The sequence below is a fragment of the Amblyomma americanum genome, chromosome 6 (assembly GCF_052857255.1).
Source record: "Amblyomma americanum isolate KBUSLIRL-KWMA chromosome 6, ASM5285725v1, whole genome shotgun sequence".
Taxonomy (NCBI): Eukaryota; Metazoa; Arthropoda; class Arachnida; order Ixodida; family Ixodidae; genus Amblyomma; species Amblyomma americanum.
In genome coordinates this window covers 123,996,448-124,019,907 of record NC_135502.1, presented here as the reverse complement: position 1 = coordinate 124,019,907, position 23,460 = coordinate 123,996,448, and the positions used below count along the sequence as shown (strand labels likewise).

The following is a 23,460-nucleotide window of genomic DNA, read 5'->3' as shown; positions in this document are numbered from 1 at the left end:
TCTTTGCTTTTTGTACACCACAGTTTGCGTTCTTTGTTTTCCAGAGGTTTTTGCCCTGCAGTGGACATGATTATGTTGATAAGGATTATGGTGCGGGTGTGTGCCGATGGAAAAGGGCTCTAATGGAATTTACAGCTGCAGATCTTCCGTCTCACGCTATCTCGGGATGTGCACAGTGATATGTAATCTCCGCATAGCCAGTTCCCGTGCACGAGAGGTTATTAAAAGCGGGTTTTCCAGCGGGCGATACGACTCCAGATATGTGTTCATTTATCTTTGTTGAGGGAAGTTTTTACGCGAGGTATTCAAACTTTTCAGTGCAGTAGGCAGATAGCGCGCGGCAACTCTTTCTCAAGTGCAAGCGGGAAGGTGTATATATAGAGTGAGGGGCTGTTACTCCCGCCGTGGTTTGCTCCAAGAGCAGCAGAAGGAACTACTTCACGAGCGTCCCTGCTACCAGAAGTCTCGGAGACGTCATACGTGGTAAGTGGAACAAAGCTTATTCTTCACAGACCCGATACTCCCGAAAAGGCTTCGCTCTGGAAAGATGAGAAAAACCTCTTAACCTTTCATTGTTTCGAAAAGTAATTTGAGCCTGCGATTAAAGCGCTAAGGAAAAGCAATTTGCCTTTCACAAACCACTGATGTGATTTCGATCACGCGAGCATAGTCTTGTGAATCATAGAGCACCAAAACAGCCGTGAGAGTCAGAGGTCGTCCTTGCTCCTCGCATGGAGTGCAGCTTATGAAGTGCTGCTTATACCTAGTTTTCAGTTGCTTCGAGTTTTTATGCAGTTGCATATTTAATGCCGTGTTCTGACTGATGCTATACTGATTCCTTTCTTCTGTCATAATTTCGCGTCAACATGTGTATCCCCTTCCAAAGTAGACTTATTTCCATATCACGAAACATTGCTTGGCAAGCCCTGGATCTCGTCTGCGCTAATTTCCTCATTGCTCCCTTGTTCACCTTCGTGTAGCGGCGGATAGGCCCTCTACGACATCAAACCGTTTCTCTCCAAGGTGTTTCCTTTTACTGGTGCTTCAGCCTGACCCCCCACGAAATTTTTCCTTGTCTTCCCATGTGTTCCCTGATGTTTCTCCCGGGACTTACTTGATAGAGCGGCTGAATATGTGTGCGCTTCTTGCCTATCACTTCTGTCCGTCTTCTGATACTGTAGATGCTTTCTCCAGTTCAAAGTGCTCTTCGGTTCTAAGTACTGCAGCTTCAACAACGTGAAGCTCATGCTTCCCTATTAGTAGCTGGCGTCTTCATGATTTGAAGGTACATAAGCAATGACCCATCTTGGGTGAATGCCACATGATCTGCTGGGGGACTTATTCACTTCTCTAAGCTGCTTCCGACTTTAGAGGAAGTAAATTTACGCTCACTGCCCTTCACTTTTATTTTTTATGAAATGCAAATTACCTTATTTCCAAGCCTAGACACTTTGAAAGCTCGCCTACCGCCGAATTTTGTCTTCGTCGCCAGGCCTCTGTCTTTTGATGTACAAGAGGGGCCAGAAGTCTCTGACACCCCTCCCCTCGCAAATTTCCGAATCATGCGGCGTTGAATGCGGGCCTCACCTGGCGATGCACTCCTGGCGTCAAGAACTGTGCAGTTGGTGTCGACACCAAGAGGCTGCGCCAGCATGGAGTGTGGCACGGTTTGAAACTTGGAGGGGAGTCAGAGACTTTAGACCCCGCCGTAATTATGCAAACCACGACCATCATGAAAACCAGTCAACTGCAGGACAAAGGCGTCTCCCATTAACCTACAATTATCCATGTCCTGCACCAGCTGTGGTCACCCTATCCTCGAAAACTTCTTAATCTTATTCCTAGGCCTTACTTTCTGCCCCCCTGCTACGCTTTCTTTCTTTTAGAATGCATTCTCTTACCCTAAGGGCCGATCGGTTATCTTCCCTTCATATTACAGTACTTACAGATGCCGACTTTATCTTGATTTCAGTAAGCATATCATTAACTCACGGTTGTGCCCTTACCCACTCTGCTCTCTTTTTGTCTCTTAATGCCGCACCTATACCTTGTTGTAGCCTCAAATCTTTGTCCTCAATTGAATTTCAAGCCTTTACATTCGCTTCCAGATTCCTTCCAGTACTCACCTGCAGGTAGTGATGGGAGGGCTGGGATAAAAACACAAAACATTGTAAAAGCTATTAATGAAATTTTGTTCCGCGCGGCATGGAGGTTTCAAAACACTGGGCACCTTCTAGTATAGTGCTTAGCATACAGTGTCATAGATTGCTCTGTGAGAAAAGCAAAAGCCTTTATTCAGTATTACGCATAGGTTTTAAAACGATTCAGTGTTTAGCCATAACGGCATGCTAACGTGTCAGTTTATAGGAAAAGCTTAAACGACTGCGGCACGAAGTACTGACGTGCTCTATTTACTCATTGCGCCTTGTACTTTCCGTTCTAAGCGACGTGGCGCAAAGAAGATATTTAAAATGTTGAGCGGTTTCTTTCTGCATGAGCAGGCGGCTTCAGTGCGATAAAAATGATGAACCCGGAAGTTTAAGTGAGCTGCTGTTACCTCGCTGCCATTTATCTTTGCATGGAAAGACTTGCTTCCTCAAGGAAGAAAAAGCGTCCTTTTTTTCCGCGCCAGGCACTGCTAAGGCACTTCGGCTTTTCTATTGCAGAATAGCTCATTGTGCCCAACAGCAAAGAAGGGGTGAGGGAGGGGGGGGGGGGGTGATCTACAGAGAAAAGTAAGCAGTCGCCTCATTAATTGAACATTCTTTAGAAAAGTGTTCTTTATACATCTGGTCACACATTTCTCCATCTTAACTTCTCGAAGTGTATTAATTTGATTACGTCAGAGAAAAACAAGTGCGTCGACGCAGAAATCCAGCGATTTGACAAGGGACAATTCTGTATTATGATCGCCCATATGCAGCTTTCAAGTTACTCGCATTGTCTTCAACTATAAGGCAAAATTTTTCCATTCCATGCCCCGAATGTTCTGTAAAATCTCTGGAGATATATGATATACAATCCGCTCGTGATCATAAGTTCCCATGTTACTGAAAAGAATTAGCGCCGACGTAGGGAAGAGAACGTTCATCACGCCCACCCCGTGCTCGTTTGTCCAGGCATCATGTGGTGAGTAAGTGAAGATGCCGAAAGCGCGGTCAGTTTTTATGCTTCCCTCATCACCATAGCTGTCAAATCGACCACCAGGAGCCGAGGCCAGAGCGCGTGCTTTGACAGCTTAAGAGTGCGATCATTCAAAGCATCTAGGCCTTCAGCTTGTATCGGTTATAAAGACCAAAGCTGCGTCATTGGTATAGATCTCATACTTGTTCTGGAAGAGTGAAGCAATTCATTCAAGACAATGATTAGCTTGTTTGCAAGCTCCATTCTTGTCCTTTGTGCTGCCAGCTTTCGACATCGTACTCCCAGATGTTATCTTTTAGTTACATTGGGCCTTAGGGCAACGGTAGCTAGACGTCCTTGAAACGCTCCCTTGTACGGTGCCCACCTCTGGCACCTGCAAGTTTGAGTCGCGTGTGGATTCTAGGCAATGGCTGTGAGTGCTGGCGTACTGCCCCCTACATCACATGAGATCAAACGGCTGTCCTTGGGAAGCCAAAGTAGCAGACAGCATTCAATAAATTGGAGCAAGAATCCATTAAGATACCTTGTTTTCGAAGTTGATCCTTAACTGGCAAAGAATTCTGCGAAGATATTTGTTTCGAGTATTTTACCCATGATTGTAAGATTTCCTTTAGAAAAGTTTTTTTCTTGCATGTTTTTTTGCGACATCCCAAATTTCTGGCAAGTTTACATCCATAACTGCAAGGCAGAAAATATGAGGCAGAAACGTGAAGCCATTAAAAAAAAAATATATGCGCACAGGTCTTGAGCTTCAGCCCCTGCATCCTATATTGTGACCAAACTATCGCAATACAAACACGGTGTCCCAGATTGCATGTATTCTCAGCGCCCGTAATCATGTCGCAGCTGCCGCCGAGCAGCGCGTCAGCGCCCCAGCTACAGGCGAAAACCGGCCAGACGCCCCTCAGAGCCAACAGAGTGGCCACGCGTTCCTGTGCAAGAGATTAAATTATGCATCGCAGCCGGCCGTGAATGTTTCAGAGACCGGCGGAAGTTCAGACAGCACCTCCGGGCTTCCTTGGACTGGCAACTCAGCGAAGCGCTCGCGCTTTCCGACGGTTCCGGCGAAAGACGCGTCCGTGCTCTGGGCTCTCACGTGCTTGGTGCAGCCGGCGAGCCTCATTCTGCATTCCCGCTTGCATTCCGAGCGAATCTACGGCTCAGCTCACGACGCTAATTAGATAGGTTAAGGTTTTTTCCCATCTTTCGACGCAGCATTTTTTCGCCGGCTTGTTTAGCGCACTGCGACTGCGTTATTGCGTAGCTATTTAGCGCGTCCTCACCGTGTCGCAGCGCTTGTTCAGCCAAGCTTATGTGTGCACAGCATATCGCAGCCCGAAAGCTCTATAAGGGCAGTCTGCAAGGTGCAGAAACGATAGGCTTTATCACAAAATTATCAGCGGCTCCTGCACGTTAGGTGGCAGGGATCTACAGACAGGAGACTCAGACGCCGCTTGCTTCGAAAGCGCGTTTAATGTTGGAACAGAGTATGAATATTTTATTCGGCTCAGCTAGAGTGACCGAAGTCTTCATCCTACGACCATGTTGTTGTCCTTTGTTGGAGTGACATGTACCCATCGTTGGGGATTGGTACGGCACCTCTTTCTTGTTTTCTTCTTTCACACCCTCCTTTATCCCTTCTCTAACGCCGCGGTTCGGGTGCCCACCGAGATATATAAGACAGTTACTGCGTCTTTTCTTTTCCTACAAACCAATTTTCAATTTTTTAGGCTGCCTAGTGCAATAAAACAATTGTTGCTAATTTCGTGCTAATTTCGTACAATTTCGTGCTAAAATAATTGTGAATTTTCATTAAGAAACGAGTCTTCCTGGCGCAGTGATTAAATTATGTAGATAATTGCACACTGGTTTTAGGACATGTCCTGGCGCTTGTCCCGAAGGAGAGAAAAACCGGAATAGAAAGAGGAAGCCCTTATCGAGCGAGGGGAGTCTGCAGATAAGCTTTTCGCTGAGAAGCCAGCCCCAGACAGGTGAAGATAAAGTGCTCTAGTGTTTCGATTCCACCACATGCTTCACAAAGGCTCGACAGAGAGAATCCCGATTGGAACAAATATAGATTTAGTTGTGAAATTCTGCTCCGCAAAAGGGTCATAGACAACTCCTATTGCCGTGAAATACATACGCGCGCACTCCAAGGAAATGCGAAGTGTTGAAAATCCGCTGCAGCAAGGAAGGCTAATGACTCAAGGAATGCAGTAGTAGGAACCGTTGGACGCGAGCTATTGCCAGTTTGCACAGTGTTTGGAGTAAATGGCACCATAGGCCCGCAAAGGGCAGCCTTCTCTGAATAATCAGCCATCACATTAGCATCAATGCCGCAGTGTCCTGCTGTCCAGTGAAAGCGCACGTATTTAACATGTGGTCGAATGAAAAATCTTAGGGAACGGCTCAGAAGAGCGTTCCTTGAGCCTTCGAGTTTAGTCAGTACACAAAGGCTGTCAGCAAGTGTAATAACCTCACTAACGTTGCAAGGAACTTATTGTAAGGCCGAGTGAGTCGCTTGAAATTTTGCAGTGAATATAGGCGTATAATATGGGGCCCGAAAAGAATAACTGCAATCAAGGCACCTGGAATAAATGCCAATAGATGCCTTTTCCTTTTGATGACAGGTACCTTTGAAAATTCTAGTATGTGTTGGAAATTTGGCCACATAATCTTCTCTAAGCCCATTTAAAACATTTTCAGACAAATTCCTTGCATTACTTTGGAGGGTGTTGTCAAAGTGAATAACAGCATCGGTCCGCAGGTTGCGAACTTTTACTACATAATTGATTGTGACTGACATTTTTGATAGCAGAAAATTTGTAAACGCGAGCTTATACCAGGCCAAATAATGCCGAAGAACAGTCCTAAATGTGAGGTAGCCAATCCTGGAATAACCTCTGAAGCTCTAAGGAAAGCTCGCACAATGAGAAGCTGATACCTTGAAATTAAATCAGGTGTTCGCGTCTCCAAGAGCAGCACAGCATTTGCCACAGTTTTTGGTAGTCGAAGAGAGAGACGGAGAGCACGTCTCTTCAAAAGAATCAATGATTGAAGCCTGTACCTCGCACAATCAGAAAAAAGAACGCAGCCTAGTTCAAGTAGGGGCCTTAAATAAAGTTTATAAGAAAGAGGAAAGTCTCACGACGCATGCCGAGTTTTTTGTGGCTGATTCGCGCCAACCTGCCAAGGGCGCGCTCACCTTTGTAGTCCCCGGTCGAACTGCGGATTGTAGGTAATACGCAGGCATATTACGGCATACACGTGGGGTATTGTGATGCAGGAAGGAGTTGTAAAGAGGAGATGCCCGCGGGAAAACGAGGGGCGCACTCTTATGAACATTTAAAACTAAACTTAAGACGTCCAGCCAGGCTTCCAGGGCGTTGAGGTACGCTTGCCATCTCTTCGCTTCGTCTTCGCCTCTTTATTTCTTTTACCATAACACATCTAACCATTTGTCTGTTGTCAGTGCTGTAGTGTCACCAGCACAAGGTAAGGGGGTACAATGAAACGAACACTTATGGAGAATATTATGATTACAAAAAAGACTGCAGAAGGATTTATGCTTGAGTCAGGCCTGTAATATTTGCCTTTTGATAGGAGTAAGTGCCTTCAAGAGGAAAGTTTATAAAAGTTGTATCTCGCCATTGGTGCCATATATGAAAACGTTCAAGGATAACCACGGGCTTTAAAACATTTATTAGCAGCATTTTGAGTGACGGAAGGGAAAGTGATAGTGTTAATATTAAGTAACAGGCGAAGAGCAGAATTGATTTGAGAAACAAACGCGAGTCAGTGATATCTTGGGCGAAATTGAAAATGGACATGAGCAGGGCGTGGACAGCGCTTCGAAAGGGCGTCGGCCGTCAGTTATGTTTTCGGCATGTACTTCGGATCGCAGATAACCGATGGTCACATATGGTACTGAAGTGGACTTGCTTGGCATATTTCTGTTGAGGCCAGTGTGACTTCATCTCCAGCGTGTACGTAACCGACATGAGCGGCCAATGAGCAGATGAGCATATGAAAGGAAACCAAATGAAATGACAGAATATATGGCCCCAAAATCCGTACTCGTTTTCTTTTTCCACGGATGTAGCAGTAGTGTAGCCCAACCTAAAAGAAAACTAATCTCGGAAAATAAGACCGAACTCAGTGAAAAAAATTAGTAGAGCAGAGCTTACTGGCTTGATGTATTTTTTTTTCAAGCGATGTTTATTGCATCAGGGTTAAAGGTTATGAAATGAGAGATGTGAGGGATGCTTAAATAAATGAAAAAAAGGTTGGCTTATCTAACGAAATCAAGTAGTGAACGATGATGTGGACCCTGTGTCCAGGCAATATAGGAATCCGGATTGTCCGGTGAGAGACCCACTGCCACCAGGTGCCCAATTCTCGCCGGCTTGAGCGCCGGGCAAACCCACAACAGGTGGTGGATATCCACCTCACAATCTCGGATCTTGCAGACTGGACACCCTGGGTGGGGATATAATCTTGGAAATGCGGCGACTTGCGTGTGACCGCTGGAGTTAGGGCAACCCCTACCCGTATCCTCCGAAGCGCAACCTCCTCTGCACAGGTAAGACCACGGGGGAGGGTTACCGCACACGGAGGGATTAGAGCAAGTGTGCGGCGCTGGAGGTGCTCCTTTCTTGTTAAAAGGAGGGTGGTGCCATCCAGAGCGAGGAGTCGAGGCAAAGACGAGGTTGGGGCGGAAAGGTGGGTCGTAGAATCTGCGCGGCTTTGTGCGCTCAGGAGGTCCCGCGGGACCCACTCAATACGGATTTGTTGCGGGATGTGTGCCGCTAGACGATGGATGTCTTGGCAGATTTCTGGGATGCGACTGACTCGTCGTAGTAGGCGTGTGACGTGAAGGACGTCGGTGCGAATGACAATGCGGGCCGTGGGTAGCATGGGAACGGCGGCCACAGAGCAAAGTGCCTCTTGAACAGCATCTCTGCACAGGAGGAGGAAGGAGGTTCTGAGAGGCGAAACGTTGACGTTTTGTTCAGGGCAAGATTGCAAGGTCCGTAAACTGCCGTTGTTGTTTCGCAGGCCTGGATACTTGCGTCAGCGTATTAATCGGGGCCGAGAAGTCTGGAGTAGCAGGCCTATTTAAGCGTTTCACAGGCCACTGCCTGGCTATGGTGCCTCATGGTCCTTTATTGACGCTTCTACGCTCTCATGCATACTCGGCCTTCCTCCGCTTGCGGCCTTCGGTTCCATCGCGTTGCCGGCGCAATTCAGGGACTCCAGTAATTAGGTCTGTATGTACAAACTCGGCGAGCTTCACGATGCGTCTTATTAATATTGCGGCTACAGCAGTAGTTTAGGTGCACCTCACAGGAAACTGATTTCGGGAAATGAAACAAACTTAAAATTTAGGGGTTATAAATTGGATTTATGCGGTGGAAATCCCACAGCATTCTTGTTTCACTCGCGAATATATTCGAATTCTGAGTCAGTTGTTTTGAACTCCCCAAGGCATTTCAATTCTGATTCTATTCCAATTCCAACTATGCAGATACTCAGTATGTCGCATTCGTAGATCACGGCGAATCCTCATTCCAGTACCGACGCAGTGCCTAAGGTAGCCATTGCACCACAGCACCAGGAGGAGGCGTTTGGCATTGTGATACCCAGGTTGCTCTTTCTGAGCAATGTGAGAAAGAATAGCTCGGGCAAGCCACAGTTTTCCATAGGTAGTTCTCGATGAGGCTGTGTATTGTGCACAAATACCTGCTGTTGTCCGAGTCATTTTCTTCTTGGTCGTTTTCATTCTTTCTGAGTATTCTTCGTGCGATGTGTACTTACCCTCTCTGACAAGTGCACAGTAGGAGGGGGAGAGAGCCTGAGGGAGATGAGGCGGCCGGCAGATGACAACTGGAGAGAGAGAAATCCCCTGCCATGGTTGCCAAGTGGAGGGTTCATGCGGACGCCGCCGCCACCGCCACTTTACAGTTTTCTCCTTGATGGCCTTCCTAATGTTACCACACTTATGAACCTACCTCACTGCTACCAGTGTATAACACGAATGCTTGAGCATTAGCTGTGGTGGGAGGGCAAAGCATCTGTATAGTGCTTTGGTTCAAACTACTAGTCTCCTCTCTGATAGTCGAGTGCTTTTACTGCAAAAGCACGTCGCCTTGTGCACCATCACCCTTCTGGACAGCCTTGCCGGCTTTCTTAGGCGTAGGCTGCTGCAGAAGGCTGCAGCAGCGTCTTCGCGCGCTGCTGCTCGGTTACACACCAAGTGATTACTACAGTCGGACACGAGTCAATAAAAAAGCAGCTTTTTCCTGACAAAGGACGCCGTTCCAGCAAATCGTGTCAGCCGATTCTCATGAACCTGCTAGTGTGACAAAACAGGGAGTGGCAGAGGAAAGAGGATAGTGCCCTCTCTGCATTGTCACGCATCTCCGTTTACAGCCAAGCTACTCACCAAGCAAATGCAGGAGAATCGGCCTAGGCCATTGGCCTAAAGGAAGTCCTTAATCGGGGAAAAGTCGCTTTTTTCTCGACTCGTATCCGGCTATAGTGCGCAGTATCTGAGCGCGGTGTCCAGGTCTGACGCCGTCGACGCGAGAGTGAAGAATGTTAAGAGCTGTGGCTTTAAAAATCATAATATTTTAAGACAGGATTTACTGATGGTGAAGAGACTGCAAGCACCAGAAGCACCTAAAATAAATCGTCATCCAAAGCACAGCGCGAGAATCTGTTAATCATGCAGGATCTTAGGCTGCGGGTAGGGAGTTATCTGTGTTAGCATGAGCACACGTAAGCAATGTCTTCTTGGTTTCGGATCTTATCTGCATAGCGCAAGTGTTGCATTATGCAACGAAAAAAAACAGGCGATGCATAGAACTTTTGCGACTTTTGTGAGGCGCTCTCCGTGGGAACCTATGCGCTGAGACCATTTGTCTCTCAGCCAGGAATCTCGTGGAGCTGGTATTTAACAGCCGTATGTTCATCACCTTGTTTACAGGCTTTTATTTTTCAATACGGTAAGCGATGTCTTCTTCGTTAAGGGCCCATTTACAGGTCATAGACGTGAATGGCATTTGTGCGGTTTTTTCAAGCAAGTTGCTGACATATTACATTTCCTCACAGCACGTTTTTCTTAGAGTATCTATACGGCCTCTCAAAAAACAGATGACAAAAGTTCTGACTGAGACCTTATTTCGTGTACCGATAATTTGCTAGCCTCACCACGCGCTTTTACACAACAGTGTATTGAAGCGTGTGGATTGGATGTGTGTTCAGTAGGACGGAAAGTCTGGTCGGGATAATGCCACATTCTTGGACAATGCAGGCCTTGTGCTCAATGACGGGAAGGAAATAGGAAATTGGTTGTCGGGGAAACGAAATGACGCAGTATCCGTCTCACATATCTGCGGACACCTGAACCACGCCGTAAGGGAAGGGATAAAGGAGGGAGTGAAAAAAGAATGGAAGAAAAAGGTGCCGTAGTGGAGGGCTCTGGTATAATTGCGACCATCTGGGGATTTTTAACGTGCACTGACATCGCGCAGCACACGGGCGCCTTAGCGTTTCGCCTTCATTGAAACGCAGGCGCCGCAGTCGGGTTCGAACCCGGGAACTCCGGATCAGTAGACGAGCGCCGTAACCACTGAGCTACTACGGCGGGGACGCTGACCTTGTTTCGCGGTACTGATCATCATCCGCAACTTGGTGTGTTGATGTCAAAACTTACGGGCGTGAGCACACACCTGCATATGTACAGCTTTGCTTTTCTGACCGTCTTCCACGTGCCAAGGCTCGCTGCAGTGAGTGGAATTCATTCCGAAGTGTTTTAGAAACGCGCTGTGAGTTCATCACTACCCGAGCAGATGTGGAACATTGGCTGATTACGGCTATGCAAGAGTCATCGCGTAGGATCTCGGCACCAATTCTCATAATACCAGTAGATGTGCTCTTTGCACATCTATATACTTGCGATTCGGCGACAGTGCAGAAAGAAAATACCGCAGGACAAACGATTTCTTGGTTCTCCGGGCTTCTCGGCGTGCTCAAAGGCAAGTCTAGCGCTATTTGACAGCAGGCTTGATCCTCGAACACCAATCTCAAAAAGCTGACGTGTGATCCGAGCCAATCTCAAAAAGCTGACGTGTGATCCGAGCATTGCCGTCCCCTACCAAGCAGCAGCACCCTTTCCGCTCATTGGCACTTTTTCAGCACCGGAAAGCTCTTGAAGTTGCGGAAAATTTCTGCGTGCTAATTGGTTTTTGGTTTGGTTTTGGGGGGAAAAGAAATGGCGCAGTCTCTGTCTCATATATCGTTGGAGACCTGAACCGCGCCGTAAGGGAAGGGTAAAGGAGGGAGTGAAAGAAGAAAGGAAGAGAGAGGTGCCGTAGTGGAGGGCTCCGGAATAATTTCGACCACCTGGGGATCTTTAACGTGCATGAAATCGCACAGCACACTGGCGCCTTAGCGTTTTGCCTCCATAAAAACGCAGCCGCCGCGGTCGGTTTCGAACCTGGGAACTCCGGATCAGTAGCCTGGCGCCCCAACAACTGAGCCACCGCGGCGGGGCTGCGTGCTAATTGCAGCAAACACATCTGTGGATCCGGAGCATAGGTGTGCTCCTCCTAGCGTGGATCATCGTCTTGATCTTCCATTAAAACTGCATGAACTCAAAGCAGCGCTTTCTGCTTGTAAACATTGTTCTTCCTTCGGACCGGATGGAATTACCTACCGTGTGCTGCGTCACGTGAGGCCCAAGGCAGAAAAAGCCATTTAAAAGTGTTTAACCATGCTTGGGTGACTGCCCGAGATCCACATTCATGGAAAAGAAGCCACAATGTAGTTCTACTCAAACCAGCAAAATCGCCACATGACCTGACATCCTACAGATCTGTAGCAGTCGCAAGTCGCATTAGCAAAACAATGAAACACATGATATTATCGCGTCTCGAATATTTTCTGGAAAAATGCAGCGTATGCGTAAGCGCAATGACACATTTCGTAAAGACTGCTCCGCTGTCAACAGTGCAGTCGATCTGGCGTCGACGGTAGAACACGACGCTAGAAACGTCGCCACAGGTTGACCGCTGCTCTCTTCCGTGATATCAAGGGCGCATTCGACAATGTTCAACACGATGCAATCTTAGACGCCATCGAGGAATGCGGTATGGGCGGATGCCTACATCAGTGGATTGCAAGTTATCTGAGGAACCGCGCTGTCTACATGGTGACAGATGAAGGCGACACGACAGATCATCCTGCCACGCGTTGTGTCTCTCAAGGAGGACTGCTTAGTTCAATGTTATCTAATTTCGTACCAGCCAACCTATGCAAATGACTACCAAACATAGTTCCGGTATCCGTGTGCGCAGACGGCATCTGCATATGGGCATCAAGTGTCAGGCGTCCTCAAGTGCAAGCAAGATTGCAGCTTTCAGAGTCCATTGTGTCTGCGTACTTGCGTCGTCAGCATCTTGAGCTATCGCGAACTAAAAGTGTCGTGTTAGCTTTTGCACGAAAGTTGATGGCGTGGTGCCCTGTCTTAATTGACGACTAAGCCATTCCATACGAGACACACTATAAATTATCAGGTATCACTATAGAAAGTGACATGTCCTGGATGGACCTCGTCTCTTTGCCGGGAAAAAAGGGAGCAGTTTTACAAGAATTCAAGGGTTTATAGCTTGCAAATCCTGACGTCTGTCTGAGTGAACTTTACTTCGCCTGCACTAGGCGCTGGTGGTCGGTTATCTGAGATGCAGTGCACCAGTCCGTTCGGGGATAAGAAAGTGAAAATTGGTTTCTGGGAACATCAAATGGCGCAATATCTTTCTCGCATCTCGGCGGACGCCTGAACGGCGCCGTAAGGGAAGGGATAATGGAGGGAGTGAAAGAAGAAAGGAAGAAAGAGCTGCCGTAGTGCGGAGGGCTCCGGAATAATTTCGACCATCTGGGGATGTGTAACGTGCACTAACATCGCACAGCACACTTGCGCCTTTTGCGTCTTGCCTCCATCTAAACGCTGCCGCCACGGTCGGGTTTGGGTCCGGGTACTCCGGATCGGTAGCCGAGCGCTCTAACCACAGAGCCACCGCGGCGGGTCGGGGATAAGACTGACTGTCTTTCGAACATTGGAAAGCGCTCAGGCTCGTGCGTCAAGGGTGTTGTTGGGATAATCATGTGACTTCAATTTCCTGCTACTCTCTATTCTTCTACATCTTTTTATCCTCTTACCACTTCTTCCCCGTGCAGGGTAGCAAACCGATTATTCCTTCCATTAACCTCCCTGCCTTTGCTCTTCCTCCTCCTCCTCCTGCTTGGGGTAATCCTTGGAAACATTTTGCAAGGCCCACGTTTGCTCAGCCCATATAAATTTTCAACAGGAGCCACTACGGGGAAATTTGCGACGCCTTACCTGGCGTCACCATAACCCCCACCCAATATTAGTAATGCGCGTCCAGACGCAGCCTATTCGAAAGCCATCAGGACGCAGCGCACTTTTGAGCCACAGAATACGACATATTACTAGCGTTAAAATACAAAGGACAAAGTGCAGAAACAGACAGGACAGACGCTAGACTTCAACTGCCGTTTATTGCACACGTAGGAGAAGAAATCACTACGCGCATCACTGTCGCTGGTTATCGCTGACATATTGAGGAAAAAAGAAAAAGAAAAAAATAAGTTAATTCACAATAGACTGAAGCGCGTGCTCTTTGTCAGGTATGCAATTTCTTTAATCGTGAGGGCTATTGAAGGGGAGCTCACGCATTCCTCTTCTGCTTTATCGATACAGAAAGCCTCAAATATTTCCCTATCAATCTTCTTGTCGAACCGCCTCAGCACGCGAGTGCTGCGAAAAAGAGGGGGGCACTCTTCCTTCTCTATTTCGCCATCTTTCGCTGTTTTGCACTTGCGGCAATGGGCCGCCAAATGGCCACCTCCCATCAGCGCTGCGACTGTTGTTCTATGCTTCCGCAATCTTTCATTCAGGCACTGGGCTGTCTGGCCTATGTAGCACTTGCCACAAGACCGTGGTAGCAGGTAGACGACTCCAATGATGCAGTTAACAAACCGCGTGGCGTGCTTGGTTCCACAGGCTCTGGCTTCCTTGGTGGTCCATGCGGCACATCCTGGACATTTTGAACGGTGCCGAGAAAACAACGCGTACGCCGCCTTTTCCCGCCACTTTTTTGAGGCGGTGAGACAGGCTATGCATGTACGGCACACATACAGGACGTCCCTGGGAACCATCACTGCTGAGGTGTGCTGACTTACGTCCATGCCTTACCTCTTTGACAAGGCTCTCGGCGCCGGACGTGAGAGTGCTGTCTGGGAAGCGTGTACTGCTCAGACGAAGATTCTCGTGTTGAACACTGACGTTCACCTTGCGTTCGCATGATTTCTGAAGAGCGGCTCTCAAGCAGTTCAAAGCTATCCCTCTCTTAACAATTTTTGAGTGAGCCGAATTATAGCTTAGGATTAGCTTTTTTGACCAAATACATTATGTCTAACAGACCGAATGATCATTACAGCTAATGTTAAAATCAAGGTACTGCAAGCATCCCTCAATCGGAACCTCATGTGTTGATCTCAGTCCATTCACACAATCTTTAAAAATGTTAAAATCGCCCTCTACAATGCAATCTCTTTCCTCAGGCGCCACTCCTTTCAACAGTACAAGGTAATCGTAGACATATCTAAAAACGTTAGAAACAAAGGTCTTGTCAGTGCACGAAAAGATTTCTTTGTCGATACAGGCCAAAAACAGCTCACTTAAAACTAAAGCAATGCACGAATCAATGCATATACCTTGCTTCTGTACGTAGGAGTCAACGTTAAATCTAGAAGAGCAGAGGAAAGATAAAAACTCAGCAGTTCCAAGAAGTTGTCAACGGACAAAACAGAAGAATTCTGGAATGTGACTGGACCATAGGACTCGATGCTTTCCTTAACAGCGATACAGAGCTCTGCCTGAGGTATGGAGTAGAGCAGTTCCTCCACGTCAATATAAAACCTGTAACGCATATCTGCGATGTCCTCGTGTGTCGAAAGAAAATCAATAACCTCATTCGAGTTCCTTGCAAGAAAAAGATAATTCAATTGCAGCAGGTTAAGGCTCTTTTGCAGGAACTTCGAGAGTTGACCCTGCCAGCAGCCCTGCTCAGTGACAATAGCGCTCAGAGGTAACCCTTCCTTATGGGTCTTGGTTGAGAAAAACAAGGTTAGTTTGTCCCTTTTCGTACCCATAATACTTCTGGCGAGGTTATCGAGGCTCATTTCATGGCACAGAGTCAAGGCTCTTTTCTTCACCTTTGCCGGGACACTCCTAGAGCGCACAAATTTTTTTTCCACAGCTCTGCATGCTTTTTCACTTCACGTTGATGTAGGCATAACAATAAATCCCCCTTCTTTATCGGAAACGAGTAACTTGAGATCCTTTTCCTTTAGAAATTTTACTGTATATTTTACCGCCAATCTTAAGGTTGATTTCTGCGGTTTTGAGGGGAGGCATTCCACACTTTTTGAGACACGTACTCTTATCATCGCTGCTAGCGCAGCTCGCTATGTTCCTGACCATGCTTAAAGAGAAACAGGCGATTCCTCAGGTTCAATGCTAAATTTAGGTCCGAGTTTCAGCACTTCCGCGACTTCAACAGGTAGCGGTTGCTGCCCAATGCAAGTTATCTGCGCAGACTTAGTAGGCACTTTTCTACTACAATTCTTCCAGGCAATAAGGGTTGGTAGGCACTGCTTCCACAGAAAATCACAGACAAGTGAAGCCTCGCGAGTTCTTGTCCTAAGCACAACTTCCCAGCCATGCTAAGCACTCACTTGCGACGACGAGACGCCACGCAAACAATCGTGCAAGTACCTTACTTGCCGCCACAGCTCTGACCTCTTAATCTTGACGATGCGTCTTGCATGTTGAACTGAAGGAGCGCAGGGGGCAAACAAGGCTTGAACTTCCAACGGAATCAAGCGATTGTTCAGCGCGAAGGGGAGAATCCTGGCACGGCACGTTGTGATGGCTAGCAAATTCACATATGTAGTTGGGAGGTCACGTAAAAGAAAGTGGGGGAGAACAGGGCCCAGTGTACTAGAAAGGAGCGTGGTTAAAAAATAAAGTTGGGCTAGTTTGTGCTTTTGATCCACAGACTGCGACATATTACTAGCGTTAAAATACAAAGGACAAAGAGCAGAAACACACAGGACAGACGCTAGGCTTCAACTGCCGTTTATTGCACACGCAGGAGAAGAAATCACTATGCGCATCGGGGCATGCTCGATATACAAGACAAATTTGGTTAAAAACGATCGCTTGTTATCGCCGACATATAGAGTACAAAAGAAAAAAGAAAAGAAAAGTAAATTCACAATAGATTTAAGCACGTGCTCTTTATCAGGTGTGCAATTTCTTTACTCGTGAGGGCTATTGAAGGGGAGCTCACACATTTTTATCCTGCTTTATTGATACAGAAAGCCTCAAATATTTCCCTATCAATCTGCTTGTCGAACCGCCACAGCACGCGAGTGCTGCGAAAAAGAGGGGTGCACTCTTCCTCCTCTGTTTTTCCATCTTTTGTCGTTTTGCACTTGCGGCAATGGGCCGCCAAATGTCCACCTCCCATAAGCGCTGCGACTGTTGATTGCTTCCGCAATCTTTCATTCATGTACTGGCTCGTCTGGCCTATGTAGTTCAGTGTTCTTCAGTGTTCAACAACAGGCTCTCCGTCTGAGCAGTGCTGGCTTCCCAGACAGCATTATCACGTCCGTCGCCGAGAGCCTTTTCAAAGAATTAAGGCATGGACGTAAGTCAGCCCACCTCAGCAGTGATGGTTCCCAGGGACGTCCTGTATGTGTGCCATACATGCATGGCTTGTCCCATCGCGTCAAAAAGGTTCCGTTCAAAATGTCCAGGATGTGCCGCATGGTGAACACCACCAAGGAAGCCAGAGCCTGTGGAACCAAGCACACCACGCGGTTTGTTAGCTGCATCATTGGAGTGGTCTACCTGATACCACTGTCTTGTGGCAAGTGCTACATCGGCCAGACGGGCCAGTGCCTGAATGAAAGATTGCGGAAGCATAGAACAGTCGCAGCGCTGAGAGGAGGTGGCCATTTGGCGGCCCATTGCCGCAAGTGCAAAACGACGAAAGATAGCGAAATAGAGGAGGAAGAGTGCACCCCTCTTTTTTGAAACACTCGCGTGCTGAGGCGGTTCGACAAGCAGATTGATAGGGAAATATTTGAGGCTTTCTCTATCGATAAAGCAGGAGAGGAATGCGTGAGCTCCCCTTCAATAGCCCTCACGAGTAAAGAAATTGCATACCTGACAAAGAGCACGCGCTTCAATCTATTGTGAATTTACTTTTTTTTTCTTTTTTCTTTTGTACTCTATATGTCGGCGATAACCAGCGATCGTGTTAATCAAATTTGTCTTGTATATCGAGCATGCGCAGATGCGCATAGTGATTTCTTCTCCTACGTGTGCAATAAACGGCAGTTGAAGTCTAGCCTCGGTCCTGTGTGTTTCTGCTCTTTGTCCTTTGTATTTTAACGCTAGTAATATGTCGCAGTGCGTGGTTCAAAATCACCAACAGGCCCAACTTAATTCTTTAATAGCGCACTTTGATGCCTACAAATTGCATGCTCCACCATATTAGGGAGCTACCATTATAGTAATTACTAATCACAACTTGCGTGTGACTATTCCTTGAATACTAAAAAAAGACGCACATCGAGACAACGGTACTGAAGCAGTGGTCGTTTCATATATCTCCTCCGGATATGGTGACTCGGAACATGTTTTTGTTGATGGATAAGTGACGGCCACCTCTTCATCAACAGCGGTTATTGTTTCTGGCAGCGCCTTTAGCCACGGCTTCAGGCTCATGCATAGAACATCATCCACGGAAACCGCATTGGCAGGCATACGAGAGGCCATAGGCTACGTTGGTGAGCAGACGGCAAATCACTGGACTATGTTCTGGGACTCAAGGCCCGCATTGCATATCATAAAAACTTACGTGAAACCACGCACATGCGAGCAGCTAATCGGACAAATTGTACTTTTGCGAACTTAGGCGTTCCAGCACGGACACACCATGAGGCCTCAGTGTATACCCAGCCATTGCGCTATAGCGGGAAATGAGAGCGCTGATGCGGAAGCTAAGATGTCCCATGCTGATCACGCTTTCATTCAAGTGCGGTTCTCAAGATATGGCGCAGCAGAATTACTGCTCGTTCAATACAGGCTACTAAGCAACTGCGCTGGAACGATGTGAACCACGAGCAAAACCGCATCTCTTGGCTTGATGCTGGTTCGCGACCTCATCATTATCATCATCGACTGACCGCATCCATTGCAGGGTAAAGGCCTCTTTCGTCTTTAACCCTGTCCTTTGCCAGCTGCGCCCACCCCATGCCTGCAAACTTCCTAATCTCATCCGCCCACCTAACCTTCTGCCGCCCCCTGCTCCGCTCACTTTCTCTTGGAATCCACTCCGTTACCCTTAAGGACCAGCGGTTATTCGACGTTGAGGAACTCTGCCCCGTCGGTTGCGGCTTGGTGTAGCGTACACTAAAAGCAATCTACACAAGCCTGGAGTTGAAGCACCCCGAACTTCATGAACTGCAGCCTTCCAGAGGCAATCCATCACATTATTTTGTGTGCCCTCAATACAATAATGCGAGGAGGACCTTGAAAAATACTCAGATAGTTGGAGGGACGCGCTATATCTGAAGAAACTGCCCTAGGCGCCAGGTTGATCCTAACTGACGGGTGGAGTGTACGAAGGCTGTTCTCAGGTTTTTCAGTGAAATAGGCCTATAGACTCCTGTCCGTGACACTTGCCTATGCTGCGCTGTGCGCGTCTACACGGTGTACAGTAAAGACCACATGTGTGCATACGCGTTTGTGCTGGGACATGTGTCTGTATAGTTTCAACTTTTCCTGCAACAGCCGCTTGAAAGATCGCTAAGCAGAGTCGCGACTTTCATCGAAGTATCTGTTCAGAGAGCAGTGGATGTTGGTGAATGAGTATATGCTAAGCAGGATCGACCACCTGTCTGGCTGCGTTTACTCGGTGCATGTGTGTCACCCCGAATTATGATATGCGGGCACAACAAAGGCAGGATACTGGTGTGACTATGTATGACAGGTTCGCGGGATGCATCCTGGTTAAGTAAACCTAGAAGCCTGTCACTGTTTTTGTAGTTGGATGAAATAATAAAACTGCGGCTATGGCATTGTGATATAATCCAGTGGCCAGCGAAGTTAATCTGTTCGCGCCGCCGCGGGTGCAAATGCCGCCCACGTCCATAAACTGTTTTATTTATTCAAGTCAAAGCTTTACTACGCTATGTCGACGATTTTGTGTCGTCAAAACGTGTCCGCAGCCATTGTGGGGAACTAGAAAGAAAGACAGTCTAGAAAAAGTGGTTATAATCGAAGGAGGGTGATGTGAGGATGCCGCTGAAAAAATTTGGTGACGGTCCAATTAATGGTTAAATAGTCAGAGCCAAAAATGTACAAAAATTACGAGACTCCATCACAACTAAAGGGTTGAGAGGTGGAAGCTGACCATTATGTGACAATTTTCACTATACCGTGATGACTTCCGGTGGGTGGGACGTCACATCGTTCCCGTGGCTATATAAATACCCAAATTATACATCTTTCGGGGATCTCAACTATTAATTCCGCTTAAATATACATTTTTCCATCTAATTTGACCCAAATTCGACGTTTTTCCGACCATTCTGTGACAATATTTTACTATGCCGTGACGACTTCCGGTGAATGTGACATCACATTGTTTTTGTGGCTATATCGACGTACGCGCTATTTTGACGCAATTTCGACATTTTTGCCTATAATTAACTAATTACTCTAGAGTCATCAAACTTGGTTTCTAGGTTCATTTTTTCTCCTCTACCTGAGGCAGCCATTCTTTTCCTGCTATTTTTTTTTAGTTCCCTAGTTAAACGTCTGACACTCTCTGCGAACGGACAACGGACAACAGTGGGCGCGTTAAGTTAAGGAGCTCTAGCGCGCTCGAGCCGTCAGAGTGCGCTCCAAGTAAGCTAAACGACCACAACTCACTTCCGGTGCGCGTATGCAGAGAGCGCTCTACGCGCTCCGTCCTCGGAGGTGGTGCGTGGGGCCACGCGTCAGGCCTTGCTTCTACTCGCTCCCGGTATCTTGCCGTTTTTCTCGCTTGGGCGCAGTTTTTGGCACCCTTTTTGGCAGATGATGGCGTGATGGCTTCACGCTCCATGCTCGTAAACACCGGTACGTAAGTGATGTTTGCAAGCTCGTCAAGAGCCTTATTTTAATTGAAGGTGCAGGCGCAGGGTTCGTACTCGACACAAGCGCTGCGACTGCAGGGGCGGACCTGCTCATGGAGCTGGGCAGTGGAGTCACTCGAGTAGACATGCTGGGCACAGGTTCGGCGGTCATTGTGGGAAGCGCGCAAGGAGACTTAGGCATGTGTGACTCCTTTGCGCGTTTTATTTCGCTCTTTGGTCGTCGAAGAGCATTCCGTTTGCCTCCATACATCGGGCAGTTGCATTCGTCACACGGTTTTAATTTTGGCGCTCAAATTCGAAAGACTTGTGTGTTTCTTTGTAAGTTGCCAGGCTTCCGTATTTAGCCGATAAGGCTGCAGCTAAGTTGATGACATGCTGTGGGGTGCGGAATGGAGAACGTTGCGAAAAGAGGGGCACAGTGCGTTTTGGAATACATTCGAGAGGTTTCTGCTGGGGCTTTATTCATGAAGGCAGGGGATTGCTCGTTCACATGAAAGTACAACGGTCAGCTTATTCTTCAGCGATAATTACGGTGGAAGCTCTTCAGTCCCTCATAGCCTGAGTCGCTTTGGGAAGTTAAACTTCTATAAGCCAAACCAGCCCTTTAAATCTGAAACGCATCGTTTTCACTGTGTGATAGAAGGAAAAAGAAGTCGAAGAAAGCGATTTCTGCGATTGTATACGGGAACCCTGCATGCAGTGTATTTTTCTTGCTGCCGCGTTTGCCTCTGTACTGAGCAAATCACGTTTGTTTAGAGTGTCGAGTTAGGCTGCGGCGCATAAGTGGCGAAATTTTAAGGCAGCAGTGAGTGGCAAGGGGCTTATGCCAACACTATTTTAATGTCTATCTGGCTGTGCCCGAGCGCCAGTATTATGTTTGAAACCCCGTGCGCTCTTTAAAATTGAACTTCTTGTGAAACTCACTGCCAAAGCAATCTGCACAAGTACGATCAACTCTGTTGTTTGCTAGGGCTACTGAAAATAATTCAATTTCTTTATTTTTACAGAGGGCTATTTTTAGATGTGGGTGGCTGACAGTGACAGCAGTGATCATAACTACAAAAGTGAGCAGTGCCTCTTTTATATGAACATGGTCATGCTGTGTCATGGTCATGGTCATGCACAGGTTCTTCTCCTGATCTCATCATTTTCAAATCATCGGCAGGACTTAAGTGATCGAAAACAGAAGAGAAAAGAAATCTGGGCAACGATCAGCAATTGGATGTGCGACCATGGACACATGTGCACTGGTAATGACTGTGAAACAAAATTCAAAGGCTTGAAGCAAACCTACGACAAGCGCCGCCTGCACAAAAAGAAGACGGGGAGGGGAAAAAAGAGTGGACATATTTCCAGTTAATGGTCGAGTTGCTTTCTGCAAGCATGGAGTATGAAGCTCCTGTGGTGTCCAGCCAGCTCGAAATACCTACCACCTCAGCTGTCTATGCAATTGCAGGCTGCACGCTAGCTGGCGACAGCAAGGAACAAGTAGAGACATCCGCACACAACACGAAGGCGCAGACAAATGACGGACTATCTCTCCGAGAGCGCCCACCAAATGCTAGGCGACGTCAAATTCCATTCGCCGTCTTGCGTGAAATCCTCAGAAACCTGCAATCATGGCAAGACCAACAAAGACAACGGTACAAGCAGCACAAGATGCAACAACTCAAGTTGCAAATGATCAAGCGACTTACCGACAGCACTCGAGAGGAGCAGAAGCTGTCTTTTCCCCCTTTTTTTGTGTGCTTCGTCTTTTTTCTGGCAGAACTGCTGGCTGGCATTTTGATTCCTTGTGAATAACTCTATTTTGCAACAGCATGTTGTTTCCAGTGTTTTACTTCTTGCCTTTTGTTTCTAGTCACAGTGACTGCATTCTGAAAATTGCCACATATTGTTGATGTTGAACAATTTACAGTACCTGAGAATTACTGTTCAGTTCATTTTGTTTTCTAAATATATACAGGCAGTGTATTTACTTCAATAATTGCTGTTCACGGGCTTGTGTGGCCAAGAGTATTCATACAATAAAATGTTTAGAGAGAGTCGGTCTGTGTGCTGCATAAGTGTAACACTTTCACTTCGGGACTGCAAATTCGCTTACTATTGTAAACCTTCTTTACACTACATTCTCCACAGGAAGCGTGCTATTGCATTGAGCTTCATTGCAGCGCAGCTATTTGCAGGCTCTGTGACCTCATCATCGAGAGGTGTATCTGCGTCACTCTCTTCCTGCACGGCGTCGTTACCAAATGGCTCTTTACAATGTAGGATTACGTTGTGAAGAAGACATGATGCTACAATACTATTGCTGATGCTCAATGTAGGTTGCATGTCGAGATACTTGAGTCTTCTGAATTTTCCTTTGATCTGAGAAAGTGCTTGCTCAATTACGGATCTTGCTTATCCTAGAGTTTCATTGAATTTTGCCAGCTGTATTATTTTCAAGTGCCCATTATTTCGGTATGGTCGCATGATACCTACTGATAGGGGATAAGCAGAGTCGCCTAAGATGTGAAACCTCTCTGGCAAGTTGTCAGCTACTTTATCAAGGTCCGACCTGGCAAAAACTTTTGCATCATGCATTCGTCCCAGGCTGCGTGCATGATTGTGAGTGAATATCATGTTGCTGTCGCAGCAACCCTAGCTGCAAGATGACTGAATGGAATTCTTTCCTGTTGCAGTACGCATCTTGCTCCTTTTCAGGGGCCTTGATTGCAATGTTCCAGCCGTTCACAGCACAACAACCCCAGGAAAGTGCCATTTTCTGGAAAACTCCTGAGCAACTTGCAGGTTTTCAGGCCAACGAATGAGGTCTTTTGCAGCACATGCCCATACCTCTACAATGACATTTGTTAGATAGAACAACCACTTATTGACACCAAATCGATCAGCAACTCCACGAAATGATTGCTGGTTGCCCAGCAACCACATTTTCAACAGAATTTTTGTTTGCAGAGGTACGCGGGGTGTCCTCTTCAAGGTAAGCCGCTCTTTTGTGATCCTCAGCAGCAC

At 47.1% G+C, this 23,460-nt stretch overlaps 1 protein-coding gene across 1 annotated transcript in view; it reads left to right on the top strand.

Moving 5' to 3' along the window:
* The first annotated feature begins 392 nt into the window (after nucleotides 1-392).
* Nucleotides 393-23,460, top strand: part of LOC144094061 (ferric-chelate reductase 1-like) — a 35,362-nt gene continuing 12,294 nt past the window's right edge. Inside the window, exons 1-2 of the mRNA XM_077627929.1 lie at nucleotides 393-483; nucleotides 23,130-23,198. The gene's annotated coding sequence lies outside the window, so the exon portion shown is untranslated. The remainder of the gene's footprint in view (nucleotides 484-23,129; nucleotides 23,199-23,460) is intronic.